A 23,049-nucleotide genomic window follows, 5' to 3' on the forward strand; every position below is an offset into this window, starting at 1 on the left:
GCCGTGGCCGTATTGACGCTTTTGGTTTCGATAACCGGACTTTTTATTATTCTCGTTTAGAGACAGTAAAATATTTCAGGTCAGTTAGCCACACTCACACGCTTTATTATATGGTCATTTAGATCTACTGAGCCACTCGTGTTTGCGGTTAAGTATAGTATAATACCATATGTGCTTTCGCCGGAAGTACACGGAAAAGAGTGTTTATAAGTAAATGAGAATATACAGAAAGCAGGACGCTTCATTATAAGAAAAACCCGCACCACTAAAAGATAAAATAGAATAAAAATACAAAGTGGACATTTTGTACACTCTCTGCGCGGCGTAAATTGCAGACTTCACTATCACTAACCAGGGACCGTATACCCAGAAAAAAGTATTTGCGCTTGAATAGTTAGTAACAGCAGATGCCAGTGAATGGCGCTGTCATGCAAATTATTTGCGAACGCGGCTGGCCAAATGGCAACGACGCTCATGTACGAAGAAAAAGCTTTACGAGTAAGGCCCCTGACCTACAAAACTTGCTTACGTCAAGAATTTTTGCTTGTTGAAGTGATACCACACAGCTTTATAGAGTTACGAGGTGCGAAAATCCGCCCGGCAACTTGTTGTATAGACAAGATGTAGTAACCAACTTGGTGCTAACCGGAATACTCTTAAACGAAGCGACGGCTGCAGCGCATTATATGCGCAGAAAGGCCAGCGGCTAATCCATTCGAGTGAACGATGTCCTCTGTGGGTTTAACAGATAGCAGAGCGTAATGGCGGTGATGTCATGTAAGGGGGAAAGTTCAATAAATTATCGAGTACGCAGAGAATAAAGAGCGATACAGAGAGAGACGGAAACTGCAGACTGGGAGATTATCCAGACGATTTTTTTCTCCAGTTGGCTACATTGTACTTTGTAAGAGGAGTAGAAAAGATGAGAGCGAACGGGGAATAAAAATTAACACGAAAGAAGTAACTATCTTATACTATCTCTGTGAACGCTGTCACACACGGTCTGCCAAACTGTCCCGCCATGTCACGCACAGAGACACACGGTGTTGCCTACTGCACGTCACAGACGCGCGCACGGAGGCGCCACCGTGCGCGCGTATAGTGTGTGACAGTATGTGACATGCAGTATGTGACAGGTGACACGCAGCATGTGACTGTGACATCCAGTATGTGACATGTGACATGCAGTATGTGACAGGCGACATGCAGTGTATAGTGGCTATATAGCATTGTGCTGCGGAGCTCGAGGCCGCCGGTTCAATTCCCGGTCCCGGCTTTCGCATTCCTTCATTATTTTAATTATATTCAGTAATCTTTTTGTCGTCATAGTAGGCAATAAAGTGGCAGCAAATGTTTAACCTGCTAGCCCATGGTTCATGCCCCAACATATAAATGTGCCTCATTACTCTCGCTTTGCCCGTTGCGCAATTATTTTCACCACAAAGTTTTTTTTATAAAGCGTGCCGATTAACAGACTGGTTTTATCAGAACTTAACCTTAATGGTCCGCCTCCACGAGTGAATCGTTTAAGGACAGAAACAACGCGCTAAAAAGACTTTCTTCAACTCAAACTAAGAGAAAAAGCAGGTGAAAGGGTTGTTTAGCTATAGTGTCAGAGTGAAGCCCAAACCGCATTCACGCGATTTTGTGCGCGACGGCGACAAGCGACGGCTTCGAGCGACGAAACGGGCCGTCGCGCGAACAGATCGCTCGGTCTTTTCGCTCAATCGCTCGGTTCTAGAAATATAGAATTCGTCGCTCGTCGCCCGGAAGTGGTATGAGCGACTAGCCAATAGCGCGAAGCCGGAACTGGATATACATCAGCCAAGCACTACCGATTGTCGCACGGAACAAGCAAACGACTAGATTTTGATATGTGCAAGGATAATAACGTTGTACAAGACCTTTAGAAATATCTATGCTGCTCTTTACACTAAAACACATCAACTTAAATTAATAAAGCAAGCGTCACGCCAGTTTCGGCGAGTATTTGCTGCCCTCGTACCGGCAACACCGGGGAGACGTCGCTCAAACTCGTCGCTCGCATGCGGTACGACTTGTAGGCGACGAGCGACTGCGACAGCCATCTCCATCGCGTCGCTTGTCGCTGTCGCGCGCAAGATCGCGTGAATGCGGTTTATACTTGAGTGACAGCTCTGACAGTGAATAGCCTTTTCTTTTCTTTTTCTTCTTTTTTTTAAGAAACGTAACGAAAACCACTTGCCGAATCATATTAAATCACTGTTTGTGGTAAGGCGCATATGTTCTTTCTTTCTTTCTGTATCTATGTATTATTATTATGCACCTATAAGGCATTAAAAATGAGCATGTTATTTACATAAAAAATTTAAAAACTCCATACCGACAGCTATTCCGAAAGAATTGCCTAAGTTTAACAGCGTTTCGCAAGCCGTGACGTGAGTGGAATTCATTCTGCCGAGCCGCTTCCGCGAAAGGCGAAACGGCGCCATGCATGCATGTACTACCTGCCGTATAGTTGCGGAACAAACGTGTAGAGCGCGCGCGCGCGTAAGACATTCTCGCAGACAACGTGCAATTTCCCTGCACCGCTCTTCAGCATGCAGGCTCGCCTCGTTCATACCTCGAACCGCTCACCACCGTCCACTTTCGCTTGCGATTACAACCGACGAGATTCGAGACAGCTTCACTTCTTTCCGCCGCTTAGTTACGCGCGGTTGAAAACGATCACGAGCCTCTCGACAGCGCCTTCCACAGTCGCGCGATATTTTTCTGCTATACGCGCGGTTAATATTCTATTCTCAGGCCACGTGACTCGGATCCCCGCGCGGCTCCCTTCTCAGGGGGAGACGTACGCTCTGCGCAGTTTTCTTTTTATCATCTTCGCGTCCTCATCCCACGTATACCCTCCTGTCCCCCCCCCCCTCTCTCTCTTTTCGACTCTTTGTCGCTGCATGAATAATGAATGGCTTCGCGGAGACGACGACCGACGAAACCGAACGTTATGCGACACGACGGCCAGACAGCGGGCCATAAATTTATTGATCGTGGGCGTGTATCCACCTTTCTCTCTCTCTGTCGAACGGTACTGGGGTGAGAGCGAGGGAGCAAGAAAGCAATAAAGAAGGCGGAGAGTAACGAAGGAAAAGGAAGCGAGATTAGAATGCCACGCGTGGCTCTGACTCTGAAACACGGAATACGAAGAAGCCTGATCACAAGGGTTGCTCCTGCAAGTTGCACATATGGTGGATAACTCACGATACATGCTGCACACTTCTCTATTTACTTGCCTCGACAGTTCGAGCCGACTGCACATTCTAGGTACATTTCTTTCTGTTTATTTATTCATCAGAAGAATCTGTTTGCTTAGTAGTGGAATCTGTAGTAGTAATTCACTAAGTTTGTTCAGGTGAGTAGAATTTGTTCCTTTATTAATTTGTTGCTACTGTGTCTCAGCCTGCATTAGGCGTTGTGATTTGCTGGCGTACGGCCAGTTTTCCTTGCAGGTCACTTTCGGATATGTGGAACTAGCATCCTTCAATTTGAAGAATACTGGTGTACTATTACGAAAACACTGAGCAATCCGCACACACCCTATGTTGTACGATATAACATAACCTATAACGTAACATGACTTCTCCGAGGCATGTCCAAGAGATCTTGTCATCCGAGGAGCAAGCCAGAGCGAAAAGTCATTTTAAAGGCAAATGCTGCTGGTTGGGGTGGTGTATACCACGATAGATCACGCGAATATGTGGCCTGCAGCCCAAAATTTGCTTTGCCGCAGTGCACTGTTGTAATGCGGCAAATTAATTCCACAATAGCGGTACGAAGGGTTTGGTGCGAAGCTCGGATTTCCGCATAATTACAGAAACCGTGCGAATTTTTCAGCAGTACCGCGGAAGGGCAGCCCGATGGAAACCGAAGCTATCTTTGTCGCCATCCCTTAGTTGTTTCTGTTGTAATGGGTGAACTTCAAGCACAATTGCGTTTTTTCTTCTCCTTGGTCGTAACGTTTTCGCTGTCCGACCGCTCAATAGCATGCGAGATTGCAGATTGTCACGCAATAAGCATCCGAATGTACGTAACTCGTAAAACTTAGGTAGGCGTGCCCATCGGCAATAAAATCTGCTCTTTCTGGCCAAGCAGACACGAAGGAGCACAGTGAATAAATACGCACCGTAACAAATGCATCACCGTCGTTGCTCCACTGAAGTTTAGCTTTTATTATAAAGCGCGCCGTTCCGCACGCGAACCCACACACCTGGCGCTTAACCACCTGCACTTGCGCAAGGTGCCAGCACCTTAAAAAAAACAAGAACAATGGGCGAGTGAGCGACGACTGTTTTGAGGTAGGAGGGTGTGGATGGGAGATGCGGAGAAGGTCCCGGCCGTCGCCCAGGCCGAGCAAGCAGTGTAAGAGAACACGAAAGAGCACCAACAATAAAAATGAACTTTGTGATGCAAAAGTTAGAGAGGAAAGGGATAAAAGGGCGGCAGAGGAGCTAGGAGGAAGGAAAACGTAGGGAGGTCAACCAGACGTGCGTCCGGTTTGCTACCCTACGCTTCGGGAAGGGGTTAGGGGATGAAAAGAAAAATATGAAGAAAGAGAGATAGAGAGAGAGAGGGAGGGAAGCATTACCAGTGCGAACACTTGGGTGCTCGCCCACCTATCCCGCCTACAATCAGTCGCCGAGGCCAGTCTATTTTATAGCCGCTCATGCAGTACCCCTATGACGCTTAGATTCATATATGGTCCAATATTTTTTCATCTCTGAAAGTAGTATATGACAGAAAATAATTATTGCACTCTGACGAACGCCGCTGGAGAGGTATACATATAGAAATGCACGGAAGTTAACCAGAGGCAGTTTTGCTTGACTACTCTGCACGGGGAAAGGGGTAAGTAGAAAGGAAGGGAAGAGAGAGGAGCCCAAAACAAAGTAAAGCACACACAATCCAGGGACGGTAGCAGGCAGCGTTCCAACTATGAAGGCCTGTAACCTTAGGAACTTGTCCAGTGCAGATGTAGCTTTCTGCGCGGAGGTGTACTTTTGGAGCACTGATCTAGAATGTTCTGATAGTGGGCTATTTGTCCAGTCTTTCAAGCGCTTACTAGTCGCTACGGCATTTTAGGGTGGATTACTCTGGAGTATTCGTTCAGCTCTTGTCCGAAACGCGAAGGGTGACTAAACAATTATTGTCGTTATTATAGTTACCGCAAGGTAGCATTGTAATTAATGATTAAAGGCAAACATCTCCAGCACTCATTGAAGAATGCGTCTCTCTCACTATCTCTCGCACGTCAAAAAGAGAGCCAAAATATATAGAAATACCATGGAGGTTCACCAGGACTAGGCGCGGTTTGACATTCTATACTGGGAAGGAAACTTACAGAAGAATAAAATTGGGTTGGCGTACATACGGCATACATTACCAATACCTGACTGGAACCTTACCACTGTCGTTGAAAAGAAAAGTGTACAATCATTGCATTCTATCGTTGCTAACATATGGAGCACAAACTTGGAGGTTAACAGAAGCTCGAGAACAAGCTAAGGACCGCACAAAGAGCGATGAAACAAAAAATGTTCGGCCTAACTTTAAAGGACAGGAAGAATGGACCAGAGAGCAAACGGGAATAGCCGATATTCTAATTGACATTAAGAGAAAAAAAAATGGAGCTGGGCAGGCTATGTATTGCGTAGGATGGATAACCGGTGGACCATCAGAGTTACAGAATGGATACCAAGAGAAGGGAAACGCAGTCGAGGACGGCAGAAAACTGGGTGGTATGATGAAGTTAGGAAAATTGCAGGCGCAAGTTGGAATCAGCTAGCGCAAGACAGGAGTAATTGCATATCGCAGGGAGACCCTTCGTCCTGCAGTGGACATAAATGTAGGCTGATGGTGATGATGACTGGGAGATGGCGAAATAGGCGAAAAAAATAAGAAGGGGGACATAGGCACAGATGTTTGGGCACATTGAGGAAATGCGAACGTTCTGGATTGTTAGTGTTCAGCACGGCCTCAGAGACAATGTGCTGCTTCGATGTGAAAACTCACGGTCTCAAAATCTTTGCTACCAGGCAGATTTTTGTTCCTGTTATTTATTAACTTGCACAACATTGGAAGTGTGGCTACCCAAAAGCTTAGCGACATCCAGAAACCGTTGCAAGAAACAGAAGGCCTATAAACCCCAAGCGAACAAGAGAAAACAGACTGAAATAAATGGAATTAATCGGAACCTGCCACAATCTAGCCCGGCTATACAGCGGCCTCCCTAACGCTGCCACACAATCCCTATGAGGTTTCGGCAAGCTTAACGATGAATTATGTACAAAATGTGCTAAACAAAATTATTATTATTATTATTATTATTATTATTATTATTATTATTATTATTATTATTATTATTATTATTATTATTATTATTTAGTCGTCGAGATGGCAAGGGGGCTTGGGACAGGATACAACAAGCTTGTACACTGAGACGCGGATGTTAAAGAAAAAGCAAGCGCGAAACAATGGAAACTCTTTAAAGGAGTCTCAAACAGAACATCTGCGCATCCACAAGTGAACCAAGCGTTCGCCATGCTACAACAGAGAGAGAGAGAGAGAGACCACACAAGCGCGAACAAAGGGCACCGCTGCGCGCGAAACACAAGGCGCGAATTGCCAACTTCCTCTCTGGCCTGGCGACGGCTGGTGCACGGGGCGCGCTGGCGCTCAACCCTGAAGCGCATCGGAGCAGCAAGGCCGCCGCCGCCGCCGGTCGCAGCTCGGCTTCCTGCCGCGAGACTGCCGGTTTTGAAGGAGGCGCTTTTCCTCACCGCACCTTGGTCGCCGGCGAAGCCCGTTTTTCACCCCGGGCGGATTCTCTACGCACGTTCGAGTCGTCGCCGTCCTCCGCCGCCTTCTTTCTTTAATGCTCGTTTTGGTAGATATACTCAGCCCGCTCAGGCTGTGTTGCGGAGGCCACACGAACATCTTTCACTTCGCGAGTGAATCATCTCTTTCGATATACGTTGCTAAAGGCGCGATCAACAGGGTCAATGCAGACTGCGAAAGGTACAAAATGATAATGAAGTGCAATTTTCTTTCTCTTCTATAGGTGAGCCTATAGCGCCCATCTGCTGGCGACGTAAGTGATTTGTTGCCGATCTTGCAGTACATCCGACATCTTTGGTTACGTGACCAACTGTACAGGTGTTAAAAAAAAAAAATCCTTCCTCAGCTTTCAAGTAGCCTTTCACTGCAGCAGTGCTTTGTGTTGCGCATTGTGAATCGCACTTTGCGCTTTGTCTGCGACGCGCATTGTGTAGTCGTCGTCGTCTTAAGTGTTTCGTCTTCGCACACAGAGCTAAGATGTATACAGCGATGCCGTCACACCGAAAATACAAAAAGTGGAAATGTCATAAAAACAAAACAAAAACGTGATCGCATAGCTCTTCACACTCGCCAGATATTCGGAGTGGCCTGAATCGACACGAGGCACACACTACGAATCCGTCTGGTAGTTGCAGCTTCGAGTGGAGTAACCTGTAATCTTGTGACACGAATGGATAAGCGGTAAATATCTTTCAGGTGACAGGGGGCACAACGGGCAATATGGCAGGAAAACAGAGAAACGTTATTGGCAAGGGAATGCATGCAGAGATGGATGGCTTGAAGCAAATATTTTTCTTGGCTCCTACTTCGGCGGAAGGAGTAGATATGCTAAAGTGATGGGTGACGATGACGACAGAGGGAAGAAAACCAAGCACATGACGGACATGTCTATAATACTCAAAGCCTAGAGTCCAAACCCATGCTCTCTTTGAAATCGGGAAACAGGCCTTAGCATATATGCCCAGCAAATGCCGAACAAGTGATCATTCGCGCAGCATGCATGATGATAAATCTCAGCGGACACTTCCTCAGGACATATATTAACGCATGAAAGCGAATTGCAAAGAACGGGCGCGCAGTTTGCGAGCATAATTGTAAACGGCGCCAAGCTCACAATACGATGAACAAGACCGGGCACACAAATGCTCGAACGCGCGTTGTTCGACCCGTGTATTTTGCACCATTTAAAATTACGCATCCAAACCTATACTCGCACAGTTTTCCATGTATTATTATACAGTCTGTGACCGACAGCGCACAGCCGGCAGCACTACTTCGTCGCGTCGCACCGAGTCGCCCATACATTATAGAACTCGCCAGCGCCAATAATCAGTTTTATATCTATCCCCTTTCGTTCTGAGAAAGTACTAAGTCGACGGGCGCCGACACCACGTCGTGATGCCGTCCTTCGCGAAAACGCAGCGGGCCGCGCCATCCTGCCGCCGCCCGCAGTCGCGCGGCATTTTCCAAAGAGCGCGCGCGCGCGCGCGCGTGTGTGTGTCTGGCTTCGCAAGCAGCCGCCGCTCCTCCCACTGACGTCCTTGGTGCACACGGGCCGCGCGCGTTCTCTCGGCCGAGAACCAAAGCCAAGAAACAAAAGCTGCACCACACCAGGCCGGGGAGTCAGCGGCGGGCCAGGTTGGCTCAAGGGGACGACGTGACGCTCAGGTGCACGGAGGCTGGCACGACCACCGCGCCACGCTGACTTCGCTGCCGCCGCCGCAGCTAGCAGCAGCAGCCATGAGCGAGGTTATACGAACGCCAAGGTGCTGCTCTCACGTCCACAACCTCCACCTCCCCTCAGCTCCACGTCCTTACTCACTTTATACCTTCCACCGTGGTCTCGATTTCTTTTTTTTTTCTTTTTCTTCCGCACGCTAGGTTCCTCCTCACCCTCGATAGTTTGCTAAGAGTGCACAGTGCAGTGTATGTACGTGTTTCCTGTTGGCCAAAGGTGACCGAAAAATAAATACAGTCGAGAGGCAGGCGAAAGGCGAGCTTTCCCCTCTAGACGGCGGCAGAGGAGCTGCAGGCAGAAAATTCGGGGAATAATTTGCGGTTGCTCGCCACACCGGCAGGGCCGACCACTCTTTTGAGCGGGAAACCGCGCGAAATTGAGATTTCAAACGGGCCCGCGTGGCAGCGGTAAATTGCCAAGGCGGATGCGCCCGCCATGTGGTGTAACAGGAGGCATGCGTGAGACCCAAAAGGCAAGGCAACTGTAAAGCGTTATACGCACAAAGGGCACGAAATTGGCGCTGACTTAGCACCTATATACAAGCAGTTTACTTCGTTATGCTATATAACGTTGCCTGTCGCTTACTCATTACTTTCGTACGAAATTTGTTCACAGTGTGCCTCGATATCCACAGAACCACTGTTGTTTGAAACAAGACATTCAGCGTGACATCATCTCTCCTTGCATCAACATCTCCCACATATTGCGTCTTGTGAAACAGTATATAATCCCTTGCAGAGCATGTCACGCTTCGATTCTAGCACAGCGTATCAGTAGCGTAGGTATCTCGCATTCTGTGCACATATAAAACTGTCCGGCTTTTATTCTCAACGATATGGCACCCGACCTTTTGTTCTCAAGTCTTCCACTACATTCCGAGACAGCCTTGGAAATGTGCGTTAACTTCATTTACACAGGCAAAGGGTACGCGCTGGCATTCAACGACGCGAGTTCCTTAACGGTCTGAGCGCGCCCTAATAAGATGAACGCAATCAATCGGGCATCCTAGCACGATGCGTAAAAAAAAAAAAAAAAAAAAAAAAAAACGCACAAAACACAAGACCACATGCACCAAAAACTGTCCGTTTGCAGTTTCAACCCGGCAAGAGCGTTTTATATATAAACACTGCGCAAACCCGTGAACTTCCGGAAAGCGAGTCGTCGAACAGCGACGGGTGAACGAGCGAGGGCTTTCTCGGACTGTCGAAGCTGCAGGAACTCAAGAGTGCGAAGAGGAGAGTGCGTACATATAGTCCACAACACCCACACAGGCGTTTCCACTCCGCGAGACTATAGCATATAGAGTGTGGCGCTCTGAAACAGCGGCCTATTTCCAATGGGCCCAACACTCCCCCAACTTCAGCGCCACCCTGTCTAAAAAAAAAAAAATTAAAAAATAAACGAACAGGCGGCAAGCGACGAAGCGCCAGCCGAAACAAACTGGCTGCCGCCAGCAAAGAAGCGCCGCTCGGCCGGGTTCTTCCATTTTTCTTCCTGAACAACGCGGCGAGCGTCATATTTTATTCCAACTCCGAGCTGTTGTGCACAGCTTTTTTCCTTCGCATCCCCATCCCTCCTCCCAGCCTGCCTGCCTGCCTGCCTTGCATTGCCTGCGTGTGTTGTAGCGAAGAGACCCCGTACGTTGCTACCGCCACCCTCTTCGCCATCCAGCACCCGGCGGCGCGCTCCCAGAACGCTCGCTGATGCTTTGTTCCACGCGCGCCGTGCCGACCGAAAACAGAGCGCGGTCGGTCCCTGTTGTCTTGTTTTCGCTCTCGCGTCGTCGTCGTCGGCGCCTCCGCCGCCACTTGGCTCCGTCGAAACGCGGGAGCGAGGGGCGCCCTCGGAGCGCTCGCGTTTTTCATTGTCACCGTCGCCCGAGAAGGAAGAAGGACGAGGAGGCGGCTGGGAAGGTGTGTGAGCCGTGTCAGTTAGGGAAGCTATGCATTCATCTTCATTTCGTTTCGCGCTTCTCCGCATTACGTCAGCACCGGCTCGCGACCCGCGCGCGGAGCCGTACACGTGAAGCAAGTATATAACGTCGTGTGCCCGTGTGCGTGTGTATATGCGTGTGCAACAATAGCGCGAAGTGATAACGTGAACGAAAGAGACGTGATATACGGGGTATAACGAGACCAGCCATTGCAGTTGGCGCACTGTTTTACTTTCTCGAATTTTTGTCACTAATCAGTTGGAGGTGAGAACGATTTGGGGGAGACCTATAGAGACAAATTAAGTACGCTAACTACCGTTTAATCCTGGGATGCAGTGCGTTCGCGAAATACCGTATACGAGTATGTAAACTGAGCGAATCACGAGTTAATCTTGAGGAATCGTGACATGAGTCGTGGATGAAAACTATACTTTTTTAGGCAATGCGGACTTTCCGTATCATGCACTTCATTCTTACAATACTTCTGTCAAATTGAATAAGTAGGTTAAGTGTTCGCTCTGAGAAAGTGAGATGATTTAGATATTGCGGCGCAGGAAACAAGGAACGCTACTGGCAATACATAATAGATAGTCCCTGCAAACGCGTTCGAGGGTGGGTGGCTATGGGCTATTCTGAATAAACGTAGAAATCAAACAGCTTTTTTTTTTTTCACATCCGTAGATGTAGACGACACAAATTTAGGGAGGCATTTTCTTCGTCACGGCTTCATGTTTAAAACAGCTCTAGCCAGTCTACACATGCAAAAAATTTCACAGTATAACGAAATCGTGCGCATACAGCAGGGCTGGTTTCGCCATTTTGTGATGCTGAGGTTGAGACAGCATGCAAAACTATAAATAATGTATCCTCCTGTATACCTATAGCTGCTAGTACAAGGCGTCGGTGGCAACAATCATAATTGTGTCCGCAATGTTTATTTGTTTTTCGGCAATGACCCATAAGAAACAAATAACATCTCTATCTCGCTGTGGTCGAATAGTGCCTCGAAATCTCGAACAGCGCTTTTTTTCGTACGCCTCTTACGCTTCGTTATTGCGCATACATACAGGATGAAGTTTCCTAATTTAACTTACAACCGCCATTCCCTAACTTCCGGTCCTGCGAAATTTAGCTAAAACGCCGTATACAACGACCCACTGGCTCACAAAAAGGGGCGAGCGGAGCTCAAGCGACCGTGCTCAAAAGGGCGTGCATCCTCAAGGCTCAGCGGTAAACAATACACTAACAGTAAAAGGCAGGCTCGCATGGTAAGCTTGCGGAGTGGCCCGAAAGTCCCACTCTGTGTATACAGTACATGCCACGCAGCTGTCCAGAGCAGCGGGCGCCACGGTTCTTCGGAAGTCCAGCGCGCGGCCGAGAGCGCGTCCAAGGAACCGGCTTCACGCTCCGAAGAGCACGGGCCTCGCGGACGAATCGTCCTGGAACTCGTAATCAAGCGCGGACCAGACTTTCTCCTGACCCCTCGCCCGCCAGTTTCTGGCCCAGCGCGGTGTGTCCCCGCCACGCGACGCTGATCCAGCGAGGGAACACCCTGCCGCCATACCGCTACACACGGCACTAGTACCATACAGCGAAGAGCTACGCGCAGGAAAGGAGCGCCGGGTCTGAGCCGACCAAACGCGCCGGGAGCGCGCGCGTGTGTACAGCTGGCGCGGGAGCTAAAGGCGAGGAGAGACAGAGCGGGAGAGAACTGCGGAAAGCTCGCCCATCCCCAACACGGCTATATAGACCGCCGACTCGCGCGCGCGCTACATCGAAGCCCGAGGTCGAAGCCACGCCCGGCCCCGCAATATCTCTCCTCCCGGCCAACGAACGAAGGAAGCGAAGCGGAGCTCCCCGAAGGGCGCGGATTTGCGGCCTGTCAGGGCCTTAACCGCCGCTAAAGGCTCCGCAATCCACGGGCTTACGGACTTACTTCATAAGGCTAAAACTTCCACCCGCCCCGCTATCTTTGCCTCCCCCACCTCGCCGCTTCTATACCATCGCCGCTCTACCCCCGGCACCGCGTTCGGGCGTCGGCAGCAGCGCTGGCATGCAGTTGTAGCTCACGAACGGCGGGGAACTGCGCCTCGGGCTGTTATGTAGGAAGGGAGCGTGCTCGTCTCTGCGTGCGTTTGCCGCCGGAGCGATTCCTATCGGAGCCTACGCGCAGAGTGAGCCTCTCGCGGAAGGGAGCGCCGAGGAGTTCGGCGTATAAACGCGCACGGCGCTCCGAATGCACAAACACACACACGCGCGCGCGCGCGCGTGAGTTAATTGGAACGCTCGCTGTATGCGCGCTTGGCGCGCGCAGGCGGGGGTAACCCCACCGGGCGCATGTGGAAACCTTGCCTGCCGAGCCAGCGAGATTGGAAGAGTCGGGGCAAGGCTTGACGAGGGCCGCGGAAACGGGACGCCGCGCTGCCCTGGCACCGGAACCCCCTTTTCTCATGTGCCGAAGCGATCGCGCAACGGTGTGCTGCACCCTGAATAGAAGGCCGACTAGTATTGCGTGGCGAATCAGTTCGTGGTGTTGTCGTTACACTTTTTCAAACGCTTCGTGATTTGGTGCCGGAAGGACAGTTTCGCGTTTAGAATTATTGAACTCTGGCTTTCTATTACAGTTGAATCTCTATGATAAGATTCTGCATAATACGTTTTTCTGGATAATACGTTTACTGTTCATTTCCCGGCCAGTGTCTTATAGGAGCAATGCATTTCGGATAATACACTTTTCGGATGATACGCTTTATTTTCCGGTGCCCGTGAACATTGTATGAACGAGATTCACTGTTTATGCTGTATACACGGTGTCTACGACACATCACGTGAAATGCGCCTTCATTGTCGCTTACAAGTGAGGGATGCGGGGCTGTGATCTATACTGGCGGTATACTGGTATACTGGTGATGAGTTGTTACACGACGCATTCATCGTTTCGAAAGAATAGGAACGCCGTAGATTGCTATCAAAGCATAGTGGAACAAAAGAATACAAATATAGCTTTTTACAACACTCAGTGTTCCGGGCACGTAAGAAATTCCGTGGTTGCAAAAGGTTCGATCATCGAAACTGCTGCACTTCACACTTCCCTCACTTTCCCCGTTTCTTGATTTATTGAGCAACTCAAGTCCTGGAAAAAAAGTTGTCCATTATAAAGCACACAGCAACAGTGACGTCTGCCAAATATTGTGAATCAAAATATTGGGCTGAATCCTCGCAAGAATACACTCATTATATGCAGCATCAGCTTAAAATAAACACGCGTGCATACTTATTATGATCATGTCTCTACAACCACTGTATAAAATGTCTTCGCTGATTAGCGAAATTTTGCGAAGTTGCTTATACCATGCACAGTCATAACAGAACAAAAAAAGATAATATAGAACACACTCATTTATAAGTACTCACCGTAACTTCCCAGCTTCTTCTTGCTGATTCTGGTAAGCTCCGGCTTCAGCGATGGTCCCTTAGTTGTATTCCTGCGAAATAAGAACGAAAGTAATCACATCAGTAATTGCTCCGCATGTAAATAACTTGCCAGACTAAGAACATGTGGTGATATCAACTTTGATTACTTTAAGCCATAAGAATCGCTCTTAAGTTCATGAGACAACTGTTGCTTGTCCCATAGTGTTTGCTTACACAGTGCATAAAGCATCTGCTATGTTCGTTGCTCAGAAGAATGTAGATAATTTCTCTGCTACCTCTGGACTTCGTTTTGGCCCACCATCAAGGAATCGTAAACTATTAGGCTGTTTAAGCAGAGCGTTCCTTCAACTTCTGACATTCTTTATTAGTAATCAATACTGTTTTTTCTTGCTATCTGACGCAGACACTATACATAGAATCTACACGCATTTTTCAAAGTCATGTAGTGTTGTGTGCTCAATAAAGAGATTCTGATTCTCAAGACAGTCCAACAGAAAGTTCGCTTTCATGATCATGTAAAAACACAGCATGGGCTTTTTGATTGTCATCTGCAACCTGAGTATGAGTATAATGACGAGGAATTGCTTAAATACGGAGCGATGTTTCTTTACTGTGGCTTAACAGAATAAAGCTAAGAAAAAGAAATGACAACACAGAAAGCCCATGCATGCTTCAAATCCAGATAATAGGATAAATAGTACAGAAGCAACGGTTATTTGTGGTACTCAACAACTTTGACAGCCAGTGCCTGCAAAACCGTAACCAACCAAACCATCCGATAACCATAACCACGTGAAACTTTATACCCCACCAATGCTTGTGTTACCTTGTTTTTACTGCGTCAACACAAGGCGATATTTCGGACATTTTATTTCGCGAACTGTTATCCGCGACTATTTTATTCCGGTATTATACAATAGATCGCGTTGCAAAGAACAAGGAAACAGGAACGACATTAACGTGTCCACCAGTGACGAAGCAGTTAGCGCAAGAGCGAGCCGACGGCGTTTCGCTTTAATCAACGGTGAGCATTCTTAAACAGTGCAACCATTCAATGTGTTTTTCATGTTATACATATTTACGTGCCGCAATATTTGCGGGAATGCCAACTACATAACTACTGAGCCAATCAATTAATAATTGGATCAGCCTTTTCCATCTGGATATACTCGAGTATTGAAGCCTCGGGAAATGATAGAGGCCACACAGGCCGACGTTTTCTGATTGTTCTTTTCGTTTTTGAGTCATTTCACCCTTCGTCATCGGCTCACATGCCGCCGCGCCAACGTTATCGCTTCGACCGATCACTCGTCGGGAAGGATAATAGTTCAATAATGTAAACTAAGGTCCAAAATCAATAAACATGACCCTTCCATAATTACTTTCAATTAAGTACGGGGCGAACATTGTAACGCTTGTAATATATATATATATATATATATATATATATATATATATATATATATATATATATATATATATATATCTTTGCGTAAAATGGCCTTTAGCTTAGCTGTTCTCACAAAGGCGTGAACAACGACGCGAATAGCAGGTAGGCGATCCGATCGCCGACAAACTGATATCGTCACCGGCCCTAAGCTATCACGAGAAAGTCGAGAAATGCGGACGCTTTCTAAATAGTTAATCAGGTCATTGACATTGTCATTAACTTTGTCGTTTCTTCCATTTCCCTGTTTAAGTCCTCCTTTCCCTCCACCAGCGTAGGGTAGCAAACCGGGCGCAGTGTTGGGTAACATCGCTTAGCGTGTTCCTCTTTATTTCGTATAAGCGATGCGCGTAATAGCACTTGCTACGCAATGAAAAACGCTGATAACTTGGCGTCTCGTACTGCACTTTTGTGTCCTTTGTAGTTGTCATTATGCGCCAACGTCTTACGCCAAATCTACCCAACTTTCCTTTCTCATTCCGCGCTTTAACAGATGAACTCTCGGCGCAGGTGTACAAACAGCATGTTCTCAGCGCACACAACAACATTGCTCCTCCTACAGCCATACACGCACCCGAGACAACAAGGAACAGCGCCTTCAGAAGAAAAAAAGTAGTAAAGAAATAAGACTTTTTCCTAGTGAGTGACCCCTCGGAAAGCCGCACCTCAGAAAAAGGCAGGGGAAGAATATCCCTGACACGTCGAGCCGCTCGCGGCTCGGAGACAAGGGCAGCCCGGCTTTTTTTGAAAGATGGCCGGCCAATCAGCTACGCCCCGCAGGGGTGTTGGTCGTGTTCCACGGCGAACCGACGTCGATCGCAGACCGAGGAAGGGAAGCAGCTTCTCTCAGCTGACTGTGTATACGCCTACTTATATATATATTTTTTCCGATTCACTTTTCATTTTTTTCTTTCTCGCGCCGCCCTCAGCGTGGGTCGCACCCCCCTGCTCGGAATCTTCGTTGCTCAGCGCGCCGCGATGCTCGCACCCTGCGGTACACACGCGGACCGCGTCCAATGGGACCTCAAAGCTGCGCTGTGGCGCCACACTGAACGCCGGGATTAGCAGTGGTCCGTGGGTGGGGTGGTGCACTGCGCCGTCGGGGCTATTGATGAGGGTTACACATGCGCCCACCCCTCCCGTCCCCGCGCATTCGCTTCGGTCAGCGGAGGATGACAAGGCGCCCCCCCCCCCCCCCCCCCCCGCCCTCCAAACTCCGTACACACGGTTTCAGCGAAGGACACATACTGCGCGGATATTGGACCGGCGGCGATTTCACTTTGCAGGCGATCGGCGATCGCCTGCCTGCTATTCGCGTCGCTGTTCACGCCTCTATGAGAACAGCTTAGCTAAAGGCCATTTTTACGCGAACAAGCGCGCTTCCAATGAAATTCGCATTACAAAACCGCTGAGAAGCTTCTGGAGCACGAGCGTTCGTGACGTTGTATATACCCTGACTTTCAACGTGCGCTCTCAGGCCGACCCACTGTCTCCTTGCTATGCATGTATACCTATTTTAAATGATGTCGCGCGACCGTGTGTTTGTGAGACCATCACGTCCAAAGATCGGCGCCCTGGCACAGCAAATACATGGCCCGTGGACCATGTATACGTCTGCTTTCGAACAACAACGAACACGATTCCGCAACGCGACAGCCAACAGTGCTGCTCCAAACTTCTCGAGTACACGTGGCAGGAGGCATAGTTTAAATGCAACTCACTTATACCGTGTGGCGCTTACTTTGTCGCACTTCATGGCGGACGCGTGTTAAGGCGCGATGGCTATATATGCTAACGATCGCGTGTCAAACGGGTGTGATTGTCTGCCTCATCACATATGTAATCTCGTCGGGCCTTCTTGACCTTTTGAACGATAAAACAACGGTTGAAGCTGTTGAAACTTCCTTTAATTGGCATCTTCGTTTATGCCCCGGTATGCGCGGTGAAAGACCACTGCAGAGATAATCCAAGTGATGAGAGAATGATAAGAAGACATGTATGTGTATGAACGAGATCTTCAATACTGTAGTACAGTATGGTCCGTCCTTTGACGTGGATTGACAGCCATGCTGAGAATCGAAAAACCGTCTTAAGTTCTATCAGTAGCAGATAAAACTCTCCCGGCTGGCTATCACGTATGATCAATCCATGGCTCGCATATAGTCGACTGGCAGTTGCCAACACCATTGTTGCGATCGAGCCCCAATCTCGTTCAAACGATATTTATCTCGCGGACAATATACCAATATACTCGTGCCCACCTTTCTCATGATTTATTCAAGAACGGGATGATGTAGAGGCAAGGAAAAAAAAAAAAGGTGGGCCACAGAAAGCTTTCCCACGGATTAAAACGTAATAAGCCGCGGACAATTCCTGCCGCGTATATGCACGGATTATAACGCTCCGCTTATAACGAGATTTCCGCTACCGAACACCTTAGCGGCATGCGTTGTGTGTGTGTGAGAAGGGGGGGGGGGGGAGAAAGAAGGGAAGCGAGATGGAAAGGAATGGTCTGGGTATAGGTGAACGTGCGGCCGTGCGTGCCGCAAGATCGGTCACGACCGCCAATGTGATTCGTGTCGCCGTTCAGTCACGCAGCCAACGTCTGCGGGGTCCTGGTTGCGCGTGCGTTTCTTTCCGCTTTCCTCGCCACGATGCCTTCGCCATGTTACCGCGCGGCTGCAGTGACTTGCAGCGAAGCGCGAGCGGTCGTGTGGAGAACAGCCGTTTTCTCGGGCCGCTTGCACCGCGCGCGTTGTCGGCCGACCAACGAACGCACGGACGCACGCGCGAACGAACGAACAAACGAACGGACGACGGTGGGTGACGACGACGATGATCGCCAGCAACCTGAACGCCGCCTCGGTCGGTGGGCCAACGGATGATGGGACGCCGGCGTCCAGGCGTGACCGAAGGCCCGCAGATGACCTGCAGCAGCTATATAGACTTTTCCTGCGGCCGTCGCGCGCGACGCGGAAACGAACAGACGAAGAGAAAAAAGAAGTCTATGTACCGTCCGCGATGCCCGCACGCGGAGTGCAGTTGCGGCGAGAAACTGGAATATTCGGATGTCGTGCACTTAACGTTCGCCGTAATACTCCGAGCAAGCGAGCCTCCATCTTCCACCTATGTAGAGCACCCTTTCCCCAAAAACACCCATCGTCACCGTCTCCCGTACGCCGCCTCACTTTTTTTTTTCGCGGGGGGGGGGGGGGGGGGGGGGGGAGGGTCTTAAGTGATTTGATGGGGTCATTTTTAATTTCCTTTCGAATGCGAGCAAGGGGTCTCTACTAAAACTGTCATCAGCTGTACCGTTACTCATTTGTCCTTGTTCTGGGGTGCCACTAAGGCCGAGTCAACGCGTTTAGCCACAGGACAGCACCTTGTGCTAAAGTCAAAAGTTTCCTCAGTTTCCCTATAGGAGTCGTAGTCAGACGCATGGTCTATCACATAACATCTTTTGACGATGACACCATCTGCGCAAAGCCGGTGTCTCGCGATTCAAACTGCACCTGTCAAGTGTTGTCTTTAATTACCTGTGACACCGAAGCGGGGAGTCCACGCGCTTTTTACTTGCGGTACTAAGTTCACAGGTGAGCGGCAAACATTTGAAAAAATACCTCCAGTTACCGCTGATGGCAGTAAACACTCTGCGCTCTAAACGTCACATAATATCGCGCGCTATTATCATCGTGCGCGAGAACCGGAACGGTTCCGAAGAGCAACCACGGACGCAAAGACTGAGATAAAACCGACCAGCTCGTCGAAGACTGCGCATGGCAAGCATATATAGAGGAGCTCGTCGCAACGGGGTCCTCGTCACTTATCCTCATAATGCTACATCCGACTCAAAACTATAGCGCGCACCATGCACGTCATGCCCTCCACGCAGCAGCAAGCAGTCGTATCGCGCGAGGCTCTTCCCTCCGCGCGGCTCGTCAAGAGCAGAGACCGGAGAACCCCTGGAGCAAAAAGGGCCGCCCGCTTCTCAGCGGCAGCGGCGGCACCTGTCGCCATTTTTCTCCCGGCTGAGAGACGCCGCCGCCGTGTCTACTCTTGCTTTGTTTCGTTGGCTCGCTCGCCGGATCGTCCCCTCCCCCATTTCTTCCTGGAAAGAGGGGAAGGGGGGGGGGACGCTGGAGGGGGAAGGCTTTAATGCGTTTTAAATCGACCTGCGTGGACCGAGCGAGCCGGCGAGCGAGCCGGCGCGCGAGCGCCTTCGATGCCGTCTCCCGAAGCGTGAGAGCTGCCGACAATCGCAGCGCGACTTGGAAGGGAGGGTAGGCGGGGGGTGCTGGGGGGGGGGGGGGGGGGGGGGTCAGATAAAGGGGGTTGGGTGGTGTAGTATCCACTTCCTTTCTACCCAGCGCCGAGCACTGCATGCTACGTCGCGGTACAGCGACGGCTGCGATGACCGCCCGAGGACACATCGCCTCGAAGCACACTGTAGTGCTTCGCGCTCAGTGTGAACGCTTTTTGGGTCTTTCGACGGCGTATGCGAGTCGAGAAGACCCGACGCGAAGCCACACGGCAGGAGATCGAAACGAAGCGAGTAGATTGACGGGATGCACGCGAACTCGGTCGCCGGCCGCTGATTATACGCGCGAGGAGTGAGTGCACATTGCGAGACGTGGGAACAGAAATTAGCTATAGGCTCCTGTGCGGGGATGCACCGCAAACAATGAATGATGATCCCAAGCGCAGCTCCCATGTCGTTTATCGTGTTAAGATGTGAGAGCTGCCTCCTGTGATTTGCCACAAATAAGGCACTCCCCTACTCTAGTGTATACACAAAATAGAAGAAGTTATCGGAAAACAAAATAACTGAAAAAGAATACAAAGAAGAAAGAGGAACCGTGAGGAACCAAAACATTCAATTGTGTACAGTTCTGTGGAGATTTACACGAAGCAATATGTCACGTCCATACAAAAATGATGACTTGTGTTTCTTCTGAGTTCTGATTTTCAAAAAGCCGCTTTGACGAACATTAAAGCGTTTATATGGACACATAACAAAGCGATTAAATTGAAGCACCTAGTCGACAAGTGTTGTAGGTAATGGCCGCATTTTTTTGACGAAGTAGGAAGTCTAAGTACTACGAAGGAAGCAGAAATAGAAAAAAAGTAGAAGGGTAACGTAGCAAAGAGAGAAGTGATTCAGTCACAACACCGTGATGATGCTCATGAAGAAAATTCTCATTTATAGAGACACAGGCACAAGAGTTTCTGTTGGTTCCTTGTAGTTAACGTGTACTTCAATGAATTGAGTTAGAATTGCAATGTATCACATTATTTGACTTGGCGTATACCGAATAAAGTGCTGTTGACATGTACATCGCGCTGACAGTCCTCTTATATCATATATAGTATCATCTGGGGTTGATTCGTTTGTCGATTTTCATGTTTTTTCTTGCTTTTGCATCTTCTTTCTTTCTTTCTTTCTTTCTTTCTTTCTTTCTTTCTTTCTTTCTTTCTTTCTTTCTTTCTTTCTTTCTTTCTTTCTTTCTTTGTTTTCGTGATTGCAACGTCTGCAGAAATGTCGGCGACCCAGAGAAGGTTTAGTCGCATGGAATACCATGAGAAAGCACGAACGTGCAAGGAATTTGCGCTCCCCACAAGGTCGGTGTGAACCCAATAATTTGGCAAGAATAAAGATCGACATGTCGTGTTCTACCACAGAATTCTTAACCGGTAAATTTGCATTCGCAGTCGATGAAAAATGATAAGCTGCATAGTTCCATCCTATAATCCTGCAAATTTCCTGATCTCATCACACCAGCTAATCTTCTGCTGTCCTCGCCTGTGCATGATTCCCTGCCCTTGACATCCATTTTAATACTCTAATGGGTCACCCGTTATTTGCTCTGCCACTTAACACACCTCCACTCCGCCGCCGTTTTATATATTTTAAATATCCAGAACATGAGCAACTCCCAATTCGCTCTCTTCCTGCCTCTTAACGTTACACCTACCCCAGTACTCAGAAGTGCATCTTGACTTGAAGCCTACACTTGACTTGATTTAAATGACGCCTGTTATGAACGCACCAAAGGAAACACAATGAGCGTCTTGGGCAGGTTCACACCAGGCGTCATTTATACCAAGTCAAGCATGCATCTTCAAGTTAAGATTCATTTATGAATACGGGGCTACAGTTTGATCTTCAATTGCTTGCTGGAACGTCCTGATTTGCTTCTCAATCTTCTTTGCTATCATCCAAGTTTCAATGGCATAGTTTAGTACTGGTAGAATGCGCTGGTTGTGTACTTCTCAAGGATGTGGGCAAGCTGGCGGTGACGACTTAAGCGTGCTTTTAGTATGCAGTCCAGCCCATTTCTATTTCTCTGTATCTCAATGGTTATATACACCCTGTAATAAACGAAAGAAAAAAAATCAGCAACTGCAGAAGCTTGCAGTACACAGTGCACACTGATCTCGAGTGTTCATATATGCGGCCTGAACCGCTAATAAGTGACAAGTCAACTTAAGGCTGCTGCTCGTCGCACCATCCTTCACGCGCATACTGCCAGCACTGGGACTCTTTGACAAGTTAAGACGGTGTGCGCAGAATGAACCTGCCGCGAAGGCGGGCCCGAGAGGGCTGACACGTTTTACAGTGCTCCCTGCCAGCGCTTCCCCGTGTTTTCGAGTCCCCGCCACAACCGACCAAAATATATCGCCGGCGTGGAGCGCTCAAGCGCAACCGGCGGTAAATCCTGGGCCTTCACCTGGTGCCGGAACTCAAAAATGCATGAGCGCGACCAGATTAGAAGCGCCGTGTTGCCGCGCCTCCTCTCTCATTCGCTACCACCGACAACCCTGAAGGGTGCCTCAGATGCTCTTTCAGTGCATTTGGAAAGGGTAAGGGAATGTACAAGGGTTCCCCAGAGGAGGGTTGAATTAAGATTCCTTCTCTCTTCACGAACCTGAAAATCCTGTCTATATACCTGCTTCCACGATTTAAGAACCATTTGTGTTACGCAAATTTTTTTGTAAATCCTCGCGGCGCGCTCTGTTTTCGTGTTCTGAGCCCGCATAGGCATCGTGCCAGCAAGGGCTCGCGCGTCTTGTCACGGAGGGAAACAAGAAGAACGACCGCACGTCGCTCGTTCTCTCCGCGAGACTTTCAACGAGGCAACTTGTCTCCCTCCGCTTCCAGGAGGGGAGGAAAAAGAAAGAGTAGCGAGCTGTTTCTGGTACTAGCAGGTACAGTATACGTGCAGACATAGGTCGCTGATTGATTCCTGCGAGGAGTGCTATACGCCTACAGGCCAGTGCGCAGGCGCTGCCGAAGCAATTTGGTTTGGCCGTAACTATATTGTCAGGGAACGTACTCCGTAATATATCATTCAGCACGCGGCTCTCGGGAAGCTTGGCTTACGTTTTGGAACGCGTTATGCGGTCCAGCGTAAAACTACGCAATCAGTGCCGCGGGATCTCAACTGATTGCATCGTCTCATTACTGCAGAATGCAAAGTGTATGCGGCCATCCTTCCTTAGATGAAAAATGCGTAGACGCAACAGTCGTCAGCGTGAAGGTTGTGAAAACATTCATCTTGCTGAGCAATAAGAACCTAAGCTAAACAAAGGCCGCTTCCACTTGCGACTGTCACGGTGCTTTTACAG

The 23,049-nt window shown here is 49.0% G+C and overlaps 2 long non-coding RNA genes across 2 annotated transcripts in view; one reads left to right on the forward strand and one right to left on the reverse strand.

Annotated features, from left to right (window-relative positions):
- The window catches only part of LOC119455545 (uncharacterized), a 152,590-nt gene that overhangs the window by 41,744 nt on the left and 87,797 nt on the right, over positions 1-23,049 (forward strand). The gene's annotated exons all lie outside the window — the stretch shown is intronic.
- The window catches only part of LOC119455547 (uncharacterized), a 124,338-nt gene that overhangs the window by 32,577 nt on the left and 68,712 nt on the right, over positions 1-23,049 (reverse strand). The window contains exon 5 of the long non-coding RNA XR_005192981.2: positions 13,956-14,026. This is a non-coding gene — a long non-coding RNA (uncharacterized LOC119455547). The remainder of the gene's footprint in view (positions 1-13,955; positions 14,027-23,049) is intronic.

This window comes from Dermacentor silvarum, chromosome 6, assembly GCF_013339745.2.
Source record: "Dermacentor silvarum isolate Dsil-2018 chromosome 6, BIME_Dsil_1.4, whole genome shotgun sequence".
Taxonomy (NCBI): Eukaryota; Metazoa; Arthropoda; class Arachnida; order Ixodida; family Ixodidae; genus Dermacentor; species Dermacentor silvarum.